General features: G+C 43.2%; 1 protein-coding gene across 2 annotated transcripts in view; it reads left to right on the forward strand.

Moving 5' to 3' along the window:
* igsf9bb (immunoglobulin superfamily, member 9Bb) overlaps nt 1–13,583 on the forward strand; it is a 188,267-nt gene that overhangs the window by 25,540 nt on the left and 149,144 nt on the right. The gene's annotated exons all lie outside the window — the stretch shown is intronic.

Consider the following 13,583-nt stretch of genomic DNA (forward strand, 5'->3'; position numbering starts at 1 on the left):
GTCACTCCCAGAAGGCCACCGCTGATGGATCAGCCCCTCACATCCTGTCTATKCCTCCTCTTCTCTCCCCCTCCCTCCCTTGTCTTTCTTTGCTTCCTCTGTCCAGTTCAATCTCCTCTCTTGACTTCACCATCTCTGCTCTCTGTATTGAAAGCACTATGTCTGTGGCCAGCTGAATGTGTACCTGTCTGTCTGTCTGTCGTCTTCTGGACATAACTGCACACACATACACCATAGCTTTTGGACACGCGAGCACGCACACACACACCCACACACACACACACCCCTGTGGAAGTGTAGGTTGGCTTTTGGATACATGAGCTACTCTATCACACTGAGATAAGTCCCAGAGCACCAACAGGAGCAGACCTCTCATTCTGTTTACACGGACCCTCAACAAGCTCACAGCTAGGGTCAGAGCCAGAGTTAGAGGAGTATGTGTATGTTGGGCTTGATTTTATGGGTGACGTTGGACGTGGCCAGTTATCGTTTTATTTCAGAGTGCTTTACTTAGTCAAAATCCAGGGCAACCTTTTCACGGTAAAAAACCTGTTCTAATCGGCGCATGTGACAAATAAAATGTATTTCATTTGCTCCGGCCTTGAGTATAAGAATGTAAGGCAACATTTAGAATGATAGGCTGATGTCTGGTTTGTGGTGCTGATTTTGATTGCTTTAATTGGGATGCTATCCTCAGTACTAGTATCAGTTTGCCTTAATTGTTTTGATTACCCTGAACCAAAAAGGTGGATAATGTTCGGCCCGAATCCAAATGAACCCTAGATCCTACGCCCTATGCGCTTATGGAGATCAGAGAGGTTTTGATTGGTAGAGGCAATATGGCGGAACTTCCACTTACCCTATCAGAGAGCAAGGTGGATCAATTACCATATTGATTGCACCTGTCAAATCCTCTCAGATCACAGGTGCATAGGGCCCTGGCTTAGGGGTGTATTTGGGATTGGGCCAAAGAGTTCCCCGCCTAGTCAGAGACATCCCTTCCCCTAGCAGTAGAAGGTGAACTTAGTGGCGGCTAGCAGAAGAAAACAATGTGCCACTGAAGGTATGGGCACAGCAGTAAGTGCTGCTACGAGATGGCTGGAGCCAGCTCCATATCATTGAGCAGCCGCAATCGCCTAAAGGCTAAACAWCAGCTGTTTGAAATAAAGATATGGAGAGAGCAAGAGATAACCCCTAGCCATGTTATTTATGGCTGGGAATTGCCAGGGATAACCCGATATATACGTGCCGATACACTATGTATTGGGATTCTCAACATTCTCCATGTATTGCGATTTGATAGTGCGATTGTATTGCCTTTTGACGTTCCAAACATATTGCACACTATACACTGAGTGTACAAAACATTAGGAACACCTTCCTAATATTAAATTGCACCCCCCTTTGCCTCAGAACAGCTTCGATTTGTCAGGGCATGGACTCTACAAGGTATCAAAAGTGTTCCACAGAGATGCTTGCCCATGTTGACTCGAATGTTTCCCACAGTGGTGTCAAGTTGGCTGGATGTCCTTTGGGTGGTGGACCATTATTGATACACACGGGAAACTATTGAGTGTGAAAACACAGCAGCATTGCCGTTCTAGACACAAACCGGTGCGCTTGGCACCTACTACCATACCCCGTTCAAAGGCACTCAAATATTTTGTCTTGCCCATTCACCCTTTGAATGGCACACACACAATCCATGTCTCAATTGTCTAGAGGTTTAAAAATCTTTCTGTAACCTGTCTCCTCTCCTTCATCTACACTGATTGAAGTGGATTTAACAGGTGACATCAATAAGGGATCATAGCTTTCACCTGGATTCACCTGGTCAGTCTGTCATGGAAAGAGCAGGTGTTCCTAATGTTTTGTACACTCAGTATATGTCTGCTGCAGAGAGACGAGAAAATGTGTTTTGATCAGTCATGGAAATAAAAGTGCTGAAAACATGTTGGCTCAGTTTTTTAATTTTTATAAGTACTGAAATATCATCCAAAATTATACCACAATATGTAACTGTATGGATTTTCTCCCCTATCACTAATGTTAATGTAGTCCAGCCAATGTGCTTAAAGGCCATTTTAACTTCCTGGATGATTATTATATTTTGATAAACCCATGGTCAGACTGGGTGAATCAGGGTTGAACAATAAAAAGGTGGAACTGAGGCGAACGAGGGAATAACTGTCAGTTATAAATAGGGAGATGTATTACCTGGAAAGGAAACTGCAACTTTCGGACATATGGACTTTACCTGAGAACTTGGGTTTTTGAATCACAGCTATTTTGGATTATACAGCAGTGCTCTATCTACCCAAACCAACGAGTGTATTACTGATGTGAAATGACACACATTCTTCACAAGTTGCTAGTACCTGATATTACATATTGTGCCACCATGTTGCTCTAGTACTGCAATTGGCCTGCTATATGACCGTATGAAGTGGCAGACCATCAGTAATACTTTAGATTCAAATAACAAAGATAGAGGAGAGTTAGGCAAAGAAAAGGAGGGGGTTGGGGGGGGTAATAGTTATGACTGGGTTCTACTTCTTTTATCCCAGACTACCAGTAACACACCAGATTCAGGATGTTCTTTTCTCTCCAGAACCCTCCTCTATCCTCTATCATTGTTTCTGTCTGTTCATCTCTGGGCGGTGTTGTCTGACCTCAGGCGTGCTGAGTATGTGGTCCATGTATCTGCAGGGCCTACTGCTATTGCCGCCGAGCTAAAGTTAGAAAAGTTGTTGCCGTGGGCCACGTGGGGGGAGGATTGAAAACGAGCTCCTCGGCCTCCCGGGTGGCGCAGTGGTCTAGAGCACTGCATCGCAGTGCTAGCTGCGCCACCAGAGTCTCTGGGTTCGCGCCCAGGCTCTGTCGCAGCCGGCCGCGACCGGGAGGTCCGTGGGGCGACGCACAATTGGCATAGCGTCGTCCGGGTTAGGGAGGGTTTGGCCGGTAGGGATATCCTTGTCTCATCGCGCTCCAGCGACTCCTGTGGCGGGCCGGGCGCAGTGCGCGCTANTCCTGTGGCGGGCCGGGCGCAGTGCGCGCTAACCGAGGGGGGCGGGTGCACGGTGTTTCCTCCGACACATTGGTGTGGCTGGCTTCCGGGTTGGAGGCGCGCTGTGTTAAGAAGCAGTGCGGCTTGGTTGGGTTGTGCTTCGGAGGACGCATGGCTTTCGACCTTCGTCTCTCCCGAGCCCGTACGGGAGTTGTAGCGATGAGACAAGATAGTAATTACTAGCGATTGGATACCATGAAAAATTGGGGAGAAAAGGGGATAAAATTTAAAATAAAAAATTAKATTAAATTWAAAAAAAGAAAACGAGCTCCTCTTCCTCCAAGCAAAAGTTGGACACTGTCAACATTTTGTGAGCAATAATGTATTTCAGTTTTTCGTCTGACATAGATCCAATCATGTTTTACAATGTCATTTAGGAGAGCGTGTTTTATCTCGGCCGTTGTGAGGTTTGCAATCCCCTCCTCCCTTGACGCTGGCCGAGAGTGCATGCTGATGAGGCACAGTTTTATCTGTTTATGACTGGGAAGTAGGCTCGGCGTGTGACATGGTGTGTGACATGTCGTGTGCGTATCGACTGAGTTTTGACTTGAAGTGAAAGAGATAAAGCCAGCGAGGAAGAGTCTGAAATGAACAGAGAGAGTTAGAGAACGAAGTCAGTTAGCGAACAAAGTAGCTTCAACCGGGCTCTCCATTTAGGCTCCCATTGTTTCCAGACTGCCTCTCTTCCCTCGTCTCGTTCCGCCCACTGACATGACCTTCACAGAGGCGCAACAGGTACTCCATTATGGCCCAATCAACAGCCGTGACCAGCCAAGCTCATGTCCTTGAGTGGGAGACCCCTTTCGCTACCGTTACGGAGACCGCTGGCCGGTGGTGCCCCTGTTGGAGCACGGGCAGCGTGATTAATATGACCAGTGTGTCCCTGCTGCCCGCTCTTGCAACGCCATGTCTTGATATACTGTCTATAGATTCCTGGCTGAACAAATACTAGTCATTTCTGAAGAGAAGGGTTGCACTTGGGTTGCCATACAGATTTATATTTTCCCTCTCCCCCTTACAGTAGAAACGCTCAGCCAGCAAATGTTGTGGTTGACCACCTAAATTGCTCAAATGGCTTGGTAGAAGGGGATTGCTGTTAAATTACAGGTTTTTGATGGTGATGTATTAGCATGGCAACCACAATGTATGTGGTGCCCCTCTCTCTATATTAACAGTCATATGCACTTCTGTGGTTGACAGTGACAGTGCAATATTTGAAATTCCTTTTCATGTTTTTCTAAGAAAAATTATTTCCTCACTAAACTCATCTGCTAATCAGTTGTCCATTGGACATGAAAAACATGTGTACCCTTCAAAATAGTTGTACAGTAATGTTGGAATACTGGCCTCGTCTCTACATTTGTTGATGACTTCATGCACAAGGCCTTGCTCTTTAGTACAGTGAACTCAAGGGACACATGTCCATTGGTTTCCAATTGCATCGACATCAATTCAGCATCTGTTACCTCCATTCGCACAGGCCTGGTCCTTTTAATTAAGCACAGTGCAATGCACTCGTACAAGAACCACATCTGTCCCGGATGAGCTTTTAGCAACTGATTGATTCTGAAAAGCAAATGACATTGCATGAGTACTAAGAATGATGCTGTTCTGTTCTGGATTTCTTAACTGCTAACAGCAGTTGACTCGTATCTATGATTACAGAACTGTAATTGAATTAGAGAAAGGATACACTGGGAACAGGCTCCTCTTTCTGAAATCGACTTTTCTCTTATGTAACGCAGTGTAAACCCCCTCTACTGTACATCTTTTGCATTTTGGCGAGAACATCKGGACATGCTGTCTTTTTTGTCTCAATTGAGTATCAGTTAAAAGACAACAATTAAAAAGCTATAAGTGAAATCCGATATTTTTGTTTCTCTCTAACATCATTCGTGAATGGAACCATTCCGGCAGGTGCCACGGCGCGCTACAGTATGAGACAATAAGATTGCGGCCTGGGAAGCTGCATCTTAATCATAATGCACAGTCCCCCATCTGGAGCCGAGATTAACCTCTGCAGTCTCGGAGACAGAGGTACCCAACAGCTGGAGGGAAGACCGTGATGGCATTGAGATATGAAAATGTGGCTATCCAGCGAGTATAGCGATGTACAGGGAATGTTTTCTTTCATCATTTCTCCATATTTTCTGTGAAGTGTACTTGCTTCAAGTTAAATGTMTTTGTCACGTGCACAAGTACAGTGAAATGTGTTTCTTGCTTGCTCTTTCCCAAAAATGCAGTAATCAATATCAGTAGTACTATATCAAAAATAAATAAAGTGAGGTAGAACAAAAACACACGAGAAATAGAAATAAGAACACAAGTAAGTAAGCTACACTACCTTTCAGAAGTTTTAGAACACCTACTCATTCAAGGGTTTTTCTTTTACTATTTTACTATCTTTTACTATTTTCTACATTGTAGAATAGTAGTGAAGAAAACCAAACTATGAAATAACCCATATGGAATCATGTAGTAACCAAAAGTGTTCAAAATATATTTAAGAAGGAAAGAAATTTGACAAATTTACTTTTAAGAAGGCACACCTGTTAATTGAAATGCATTCCAGGTGACTACCTCATGAAGCTGGTTGAGAAAATGCCAAGAGTGTGCAAAGCTGTCAAGGCAAAGGGTGGCTATTTGAAGAATCTCAAATATAAAATATATTTTGAATTGTTTAACACTTTTTTGGTTACTACATGATTCCATATGTGTTTTTTCATAGTTTTGATGTCTTCATTATTATTCTGTAATGTAGAAAATAGTAAAAATAAAGAAAAACCCTTGAATGAAGTAAGTGTTTGAAAACTTTTGATCGGTAGTGTATATACAAGGTCAGTTCCAGGGCCAATAACATATTTACACTGTTCAGGAATACTGGAGTGATAGGGTTAGGTATGTATAGAGGTAAGTTGACTACGCAGCAGGATATATGATAAACAGAGTAGCATCAGTGTACAGTATATGATGATCGTATGTGAATGTGTGAAGGACTGTTGCCGTGACTGTATTCCCGCCACACTGGCAGTCATGAGTCTTGACCGCAGTAAAATTCCACGTGACCGTTGAGTCATAGTTATCTCCTCTTATGCACTCTGGACATGCTTTGGTAGTACCCAACTTGCTAACGATCATCAGGTCCTAATGGACTGGTACTCAGGGCTCTATTGTCCCTCTAACACTTTGATATCAATGCAATGCATTTGAAAATCACATCAAAATCACTTACTAAACAGTATGCTTTAAAACTTACCTCAATGTGATTGATCAATTTGAAGAAAGAAGTTCAACAGATTGAAACTGAGTGGAAAACATGTTCGTTGTGGATGTTTTTTCAAAGCCTAACACAATGAAAATGGACAGCGCTTAGGCCTATGAGCCCAGGCCTATGAGCCCAGCCCCCCCCCCCCAAAAAAAACTTTATTAAAATAATGATTGTGCCATTATACAACACATAACCTACCACATATTGCGTACGGCAGAAAAAACAAACAAATAACTGATTTTAAGATGTCTTTGGTAACATAATTGGGTTAGCGGATACTCCAGAATTAAACAAATTCTAGTAAACCGCTTTGAGGTGGACTGTACCATTATTCATACTGGATGGACTGTTTACATTATACTACACTCCAGACATTATATCCATGAGTCTGGGAGAGAACGTTTAGGCCTAGGCAATGCTGTTGGTTCATTGATTGTGCAGGGCGGCTAAGCCTACAATTATAGTGAATTTGATTTTGAATAGCCGAGTAATAGGAACATTTAAAAAAATATTTCATAATTAATAGGCTGACCCTTTCATATTTAGCTACAGAATTATCTAACCACTATGCGTTTCCATCTCCTCTTTCTCCTTCATTCCTTTCTCGAGCGTGCAGAGAGAAGGGCTGTCAACAGTTTAATTAAATATGTTTGGTTGTCAAAACATGGTACTATCGATGTTCCCGAACAGATTTCACTTGGTTTCCCAAATTAAGCAGGAACAGATTTGGAGAGCCCTGGCATGCAGAGTTTGGTCGGAATATCACCTGTTGCTCAGCGAGGCTCGCTATCCAAGTGCATACGGATGGCATGTTTTTTCCCCCCCTGCCCCTGTTCCTGCCCATTTGATAATGGGCCATTCTAAATCAAAACTTATTTGACATATTAGTAAAGACAAGATTAAATTGTGAATAATGAAAATATGATCACTTGATGAGAGAACAGCTGTGCAACCTGAGGCAAGGAAGCTTTTTTTGCGACTTTCTCAAATCATCAATCGCTTAAAGTCGCATCATGCACCTCATATATGTTTTGATTTCTAAGACATTCTAAGGCTTGTATCATTTACAAATAAAGTTCCCAAATAACTCTAAACCTAGCGTATAGGARCTGTTTCAAATGATCTCTTTTACACACAACATAGCCACTTCATATATACACGTACACTAGCTGCGGAATGGGAAAAATATCCTTTCTATTTTATTCAGCTAAGTTCAATTATATTCTTCTTATTATAAAATCATATAAGATAATGGAATGTAGGTGTTCCAAAGGCGTGTATCAGCGGCTTGTATGTGTGGGAGCCTGTTGATGCTACACTTATTTATGTTAATTAACGGGCAATTACCGTGAGACCGGCAAACTTTTGCATGACAATAACCGTCTGACAAAAGTTAATGACCGCCACAGCCCTAGTGTGTGTGTAGAGTCTGTGTGTGTGTGTGTGTGTGTGTGTGTGTGTGTGTGAGCAAAATAAGTGTGTGTGTCAGTGTGTGTGTTGGTGTGTGTGCGCGCAGAGTCAGTGCAAAAATAAAATAGAAGGGTCAATGCAGATACTCCACGTAGCCATTTTGTTAGCTATTTAGCAGTCCTATGGAATGGGGATAGAAGCTGCTCAGGAGGCCGTTGGTGTCAAACTTGATGTTCTGGGGGGAACAGTCTATGGGTTGGGTATCTGGAGTCTTTAACAATTTTCCGGGCCTTCCTTTTACACCACATGTTATAGAGGTCCTGGTTGGTAAGGAGCTCAGCCCCGGGTGATGTACTGAGCTGTCCGCATCACCCTCTGTAGCGACATTGCGATCGAGGGTGGTGCAGTTRCCATACCAAGCAGGGATGCAGCCTGTCAAGATGCGTGCCAATGCCYAAGTTGTTTAACCTCCTTGCGGGGAAGAGGTGCTGTCGCGCCTTCTTCATGACTGTTTGCGTGTGTGTGTGGACCATTTTAAGTCCTTAGTGATTTGGACACCGAGGAACTTGAAGCTCTCGACCCGCTCTACTGCAGCCCTGTCAATGTGGATGGCGGCGTGCTCGCCCRCATGTTTCCTGTAGTCCACGATCAGCTCCTTGGTCTTACTGATGTTGAAGGAGAGGTAGTTGTCCTGGCACCACACTGCCAGGTCACTGACCTTCTCCCTGTAGGCTGTCTCATTGTCGCCAGTGATCAGGCCTACCACTGTTGTGTTGTCAGCAAACTAGATTATGGTACTGAGTGACCACGAGTGGTCCTGAGTGGCCACGCAGTCGTGGGTGAACAGAGAGTACAGGAGGGGACTAAGCACACACCCCTGTGGGGCTCACGTGTTGAGGATCAGAGTGGCGGAGGTGATGTTGCCTACTCTCAACACTTGGGGTTGGCCCATCAGGAAGTCCAGGATCCAGTTGCAGAGGGAGACCAAGCTTGGGACCCTGTCAATGTGGTGTCAATGTGCTGTCAATGTGGTGACGGGACTATGGTGTTGAACACTGAGCTGTAGTCAATTAACAGCATTCTCACATTGATATTTCTCTTATCTAGGTGGGTGAGGGCAGTTGGAGTACAATTGAGATTGCGCGTCGTATGAATCTGTTGGGGCGGTATGCAAATTGGAGTGGGTCTAGGGCAGGGGACTCCAACGTTTTCTAGCATTAAAGCTACTTTTAAAAATTGAAATATGTTGTGAGCTACTCATTTGTTTGTAGCTTTCAAAGAGGCACATTCTTCTCTTCTCTCCCGTTCGACTCTCAGGTCCTTAGTGAACAAGATAAAGTAGTGCACTATGTTTTCTGTCRATTTACCTGGTACAGTAATGGTTAATTAACAACTATAAGCGGGCCCGAAAAAAGCAGATATTTTTTTTCCCCCTCAAAATTCTGTCTTGTATTTTTCCAAATTATGTGATATTTTTCCGGGATTTAGATTTGTTTAGTTTTTCACTCTCCAAATTGCAGTTGTTCCCAGAGAAACAACGAAATTGGATGTTCTGTAGATTTGAGTGTAATTGCCCTTTAATTGTGCGTCTAGCGAGTGAGGAATGTGCAGTCTGTGCCAGTCTAGCAATTGGTTCTGTACAGCTGCTGCTCATTTGATGGCAAAGTTTMCAAATAATAGATACAAATGATATACTTACTCATGATATACTTCTGCCAGGTAAGCCTACTTTGCAGTTAACATTTAATTGAGAAGGTTTTGGGGAAAGTATTTGTCAACCCACAAGATGGTTATTACATCAACTGGCTAAAGTTATCACATAAACTGTGAAAACACACGCAAACATATTGCTGGAAATTAATTGGCAGATATTATGTTAGGTTTGGCTTTTTAAGCCAATAGTGGCTATCCAGGGGTGGGATAATGTCAATGTTGTGTTTGATTAGATATTAACTGGGAGCTTGCGGTGTCTGGTACTTGTGAGATTTGATAATGACAGTTTGTAATGAAACATATGAAAAATTACGGCAAGCTACCCACGTCGGCCTCGGCGAGTGAGATCACCCACTCCCCTGAGTCAGCYGGCGCCCTCGTGCACGGCTCAATGTGATTTTTGTCGAAGCGCGCTTAAAATGTATTGAGTTCGTCTTGTATTTTTAATTTTTTTTATTTCACCTTTATTTAACCAGGTAGGCTAGTTGAGAACAAGTTCTCATTTACAACTGCGACCTGGCCAAGATAAAGCATAGCAGTSTGAACAGACAACAACACAGAGTTACACATGGAGTAAACAATAAACAAGTCAATAACACAGTAGGGGGGGAAAATGAGTCTATATACATTGTGTGCAAAAAGCATGAGGAGGTAGGCAATAAATAGGCCATAGGAGCGAATAATTACAATTTAGCAGATTAACATTGGAGTGATAAATCATCAGATGATCATGTGCAAGTAGAGATACTGGTGTGCAAAAGAGCAGAAAAGTAAATAAATAAAAACAGTAAGGGGATGAGGTAGGTAAATTGGGTGGGCTGTTTACAGATGGACTATGTACAGCTGCAGCGATCGGTTAGCTGCTCAGATAGCAGATGTTTAAAGTTGGTGAGGGAAATAAAAGTCTCCAACTTCAGCGATTTTTGCAATTCGTTCCAGTCACAGGCAGCAGAGAACTGGAAGGAAAGACGGCCGAATGAGGTGTTGGCTTTTGGGATGATCAGTGAGATTTACCAGCTGGAGCGCGTGCTACGGGTGGATGTTGTTATCGTGAACAGTGAACTGAGATAAGGCAGAGCTTTACCTAGCATGAACTTGTAGATGACCTGGAGCCAGTGGGAGAGAGGCATCGTTGGGCAGATCACGTATGGGCCTTCCTTTGTAATCCATAATGGACTGTAGCCCCTGCCACATGCGACGGGCGTTGGAGCTCGTTTATTAGGATTCCACCTTGTTCCTATATTGTCCTTTTGCTTGTTTGATGGCTCTGCAGAGGTCGTAGCGGGACTACTTGTTCATGTCCTCAGCCGTAGCATCGGGGTTGGCTGCGAAAGGCCTGTTTGCGGTAGCCTTGTCCTTTAATTAACGCCAACTTCGGTGTTAATCCAGGGCTTTTGATTGGGGAAGCACTGAACCTTCCCTGTGAGGACAACGTCAGCGATGCATMTCCTAATGAAACCGGTGACTGAGGGGGTTAGCTCATTGACGCTATTGTCGTAGTCCCGGAACATATTCCATTCRGTGCGCTCCGTTGAGAAATAGTCCTCCGAATCGGAGTGTGTCAGGGGTACTTTGTTTTTGAGCTTCTGCTTGTAGACAGAAAGCAGGAGTATAGAGTCATAATCTGCTTTGCCAAAGGGGAGATGAGGGAGGGCCTTGTATGCTTGCTTGTGGGTAGAGTAATAGTGGTCTAAGACTTTATCGCCCCAAGTGGTGGAGACGTGTTGATGGAAGTTGGGCATTAAGTGTCCTAATGACGGGGAATTAAAATCACGGCAACAAGGAAAGCAGCTTCCGGGTGCATAGCCTTGTACAGTTTAAGTGCCAGCTTGTTGTTTTTCTTCTGCTGTGGTGGAAWATATACAGCAGTCACAATAACAGCTGAACAGTCTCTCAGGCATTAGAAGGGTCGGCATTTGACCATCAGGTATTCCAAGACGGATAGGTTGAGACTTCCACTGCGCTACAGTCTGCACACCATTTGGTGTTGATGAAGAGGCATACCCCTCCACCTCTCGATTTCACTGAATTCAATGTCCTGTCTGCTCTGTGTTTTGGCAGCAACGGGCCAACTCCTTTTCCTAGGCTTACCTTTGCCATTTTTTTATGCGATACATTAGACTAGTCAGTAGAGAGGAAATAATAATAATTTGCTTTCCTCTTCTTGTTTGTGTGTGTGGATATCCTCTGGGCTCTCTCTCCATTGAAGGTCATGGCATGTAGGCCTTTGGTCCCATGGAGAGGTCCCAGTGAAGATGCCCTCCAGAACACAATGTACACACAGTATTAGTTACACGTACTACTCCAGGCCTAGAGGAAGAACCAAATTAAGTAATTTCCTCTCATTATACTTTGGGTGCTAGGTCTTTAGTGTTTGTTGTTAGCATGTAATGATCAAGAAAAGCAGRAGTTTGCCTTTGTAAGAGTTAAGTAAATATAACCCAGGATGTCAGTCCTAGACATGTCAAGGAGAATACGAAAGGACAGTTAACCCAAATACACTTCGTAATTGCACTCTTAGTCATTGWTATAGAACAGTAGGCAGTTAGGTCAACATTTCTCTCATGCCTTGTGTTCCAAGCCTAATACTTCAGTGAGACAGTAGATCTGTTCATTATATTTGAAGCCATCTCTTTGTTGTTAGTTACAGTTTAGGATTCAATGTTTGTCCTCACAGATTTTGGTCCAGATTAGGCTAACATTTTGTTGTTGAATGCTAATATGCTAAGCTAGCTTCTTCAGAAAATAGAGTACTCTAGTCAACTGAACTCTGGTACATTTTCAAGGATTTTCCAAAGCATGCGATTGATTGCATCTGTTCTCTTTCAGTCCGAAAAGTGTGCATGCTTAATCAAATAAAGTGGATTAAGTCCCCCYCATAATAAAGCGGCTTTAAGTGGTAGACACAGACGCTAACTGTGCCCACCAGTCTACCAGTCGCAATCCTGTGCCAAAAATCACAGGTCCATTTGAATGTAGAGACAGAAGCCTAACAATAACCATCACAAGCCTAGTACTCCCTCAGACATATTTCCAGACATAACATACAGGTTTTTACCTCTGCATGATTGAATTGAATGTAGTAGATAGTATCACTGTTTTCGGTGAAGCAAGAGATTCCTCGCCACCTATTTTCGTACGTTTGCGGATTACGTTTTTCATTAAACCTCAAATACCAACAAACCATCTGGATTAGCTGTACTCACCCTAAACCCTCTGCTGTGTTGTCTTTGAAGAGAGCATATGCAGATATAGTTTCTGTTTGGCCATGGAGTTGCTCTGACTGTGCTGGTTCTCCACCATTTTTCAGAAGTGTCCACTTGCACACTCATCATGGATTTAAAAGCATAGGAATTGTGTAAGCATTTTTGTAAAAAGCCATGCAAGAAAGTTTGAGTGCACACTTCGGGAGAATGGTGGAGAATCGGGACTTATGGTGGAGAATCGGGACTTAGCCACTGTCCTGTGAGTGTCCAACCTTAGTGGAGTAGAGGCCTGCTGATCCACCCTCCGCCATCTGCCCTTAATTCTGGCCAGACACCAGGGGGTAAGAGGCTCAAAATCAGACCCAGTTTCTTTGACCTCTTCAAAGACATTCCATGGTGGGATCTTAAATGGAAGCTGGCAACAAGTTCAAATACTACTTTCTCCAAAATCTCTGCAAGCAAGTTCCCTGTTGCCTCATGAATACAGTTGACTCCTGACAASTGTATTTTAGATACAGTGCCTACAGAAAGTATTCACACCATTAGATTTTCCCCCACATTTTGTTGTGTTACAGCCTCAATTTAAAATGGATTACATTAAGATTTTTTGGTCACTGGCATACACACAATACCCCAAAAATGGAAATGTGTTTTTCAAATATTTTACAAATTAATTTAAAAATGAAATGCTGAGATGTCAATCTCCTCTTTGTTATGGCAAGCCTAAAAAAGTTCAGGAGTAAACATCTGCTTAACAAGTCACATAAGTTAGAGTGATAATAACAATAATAATAGTGTTAAAAAAAAATGTTTAGGTCTAAGCTTACCTCATCGCTGTACCCCACACATACAACACATACAATTATCTGTAAGGTCCCTCAGATTCAACCACAATGACCAGGGAGGTTTTCCAATCSCC

The sequence above is a fragment of the Salvelinus sp. IW2-2015 genome, linkage group LG20, assembly GCF_002910315.2.
Source record: "Salvelinus sp. IW2-2015 linkage group LG20, ASM291031v2, whole genome shotgun sequence".
NCBI lineage: Eukaryota > Metazoa > Chordata > Actinopteri > Salmoniformes > Salmonidae > Salvelinus > Salvelinus sp. IW2-2015.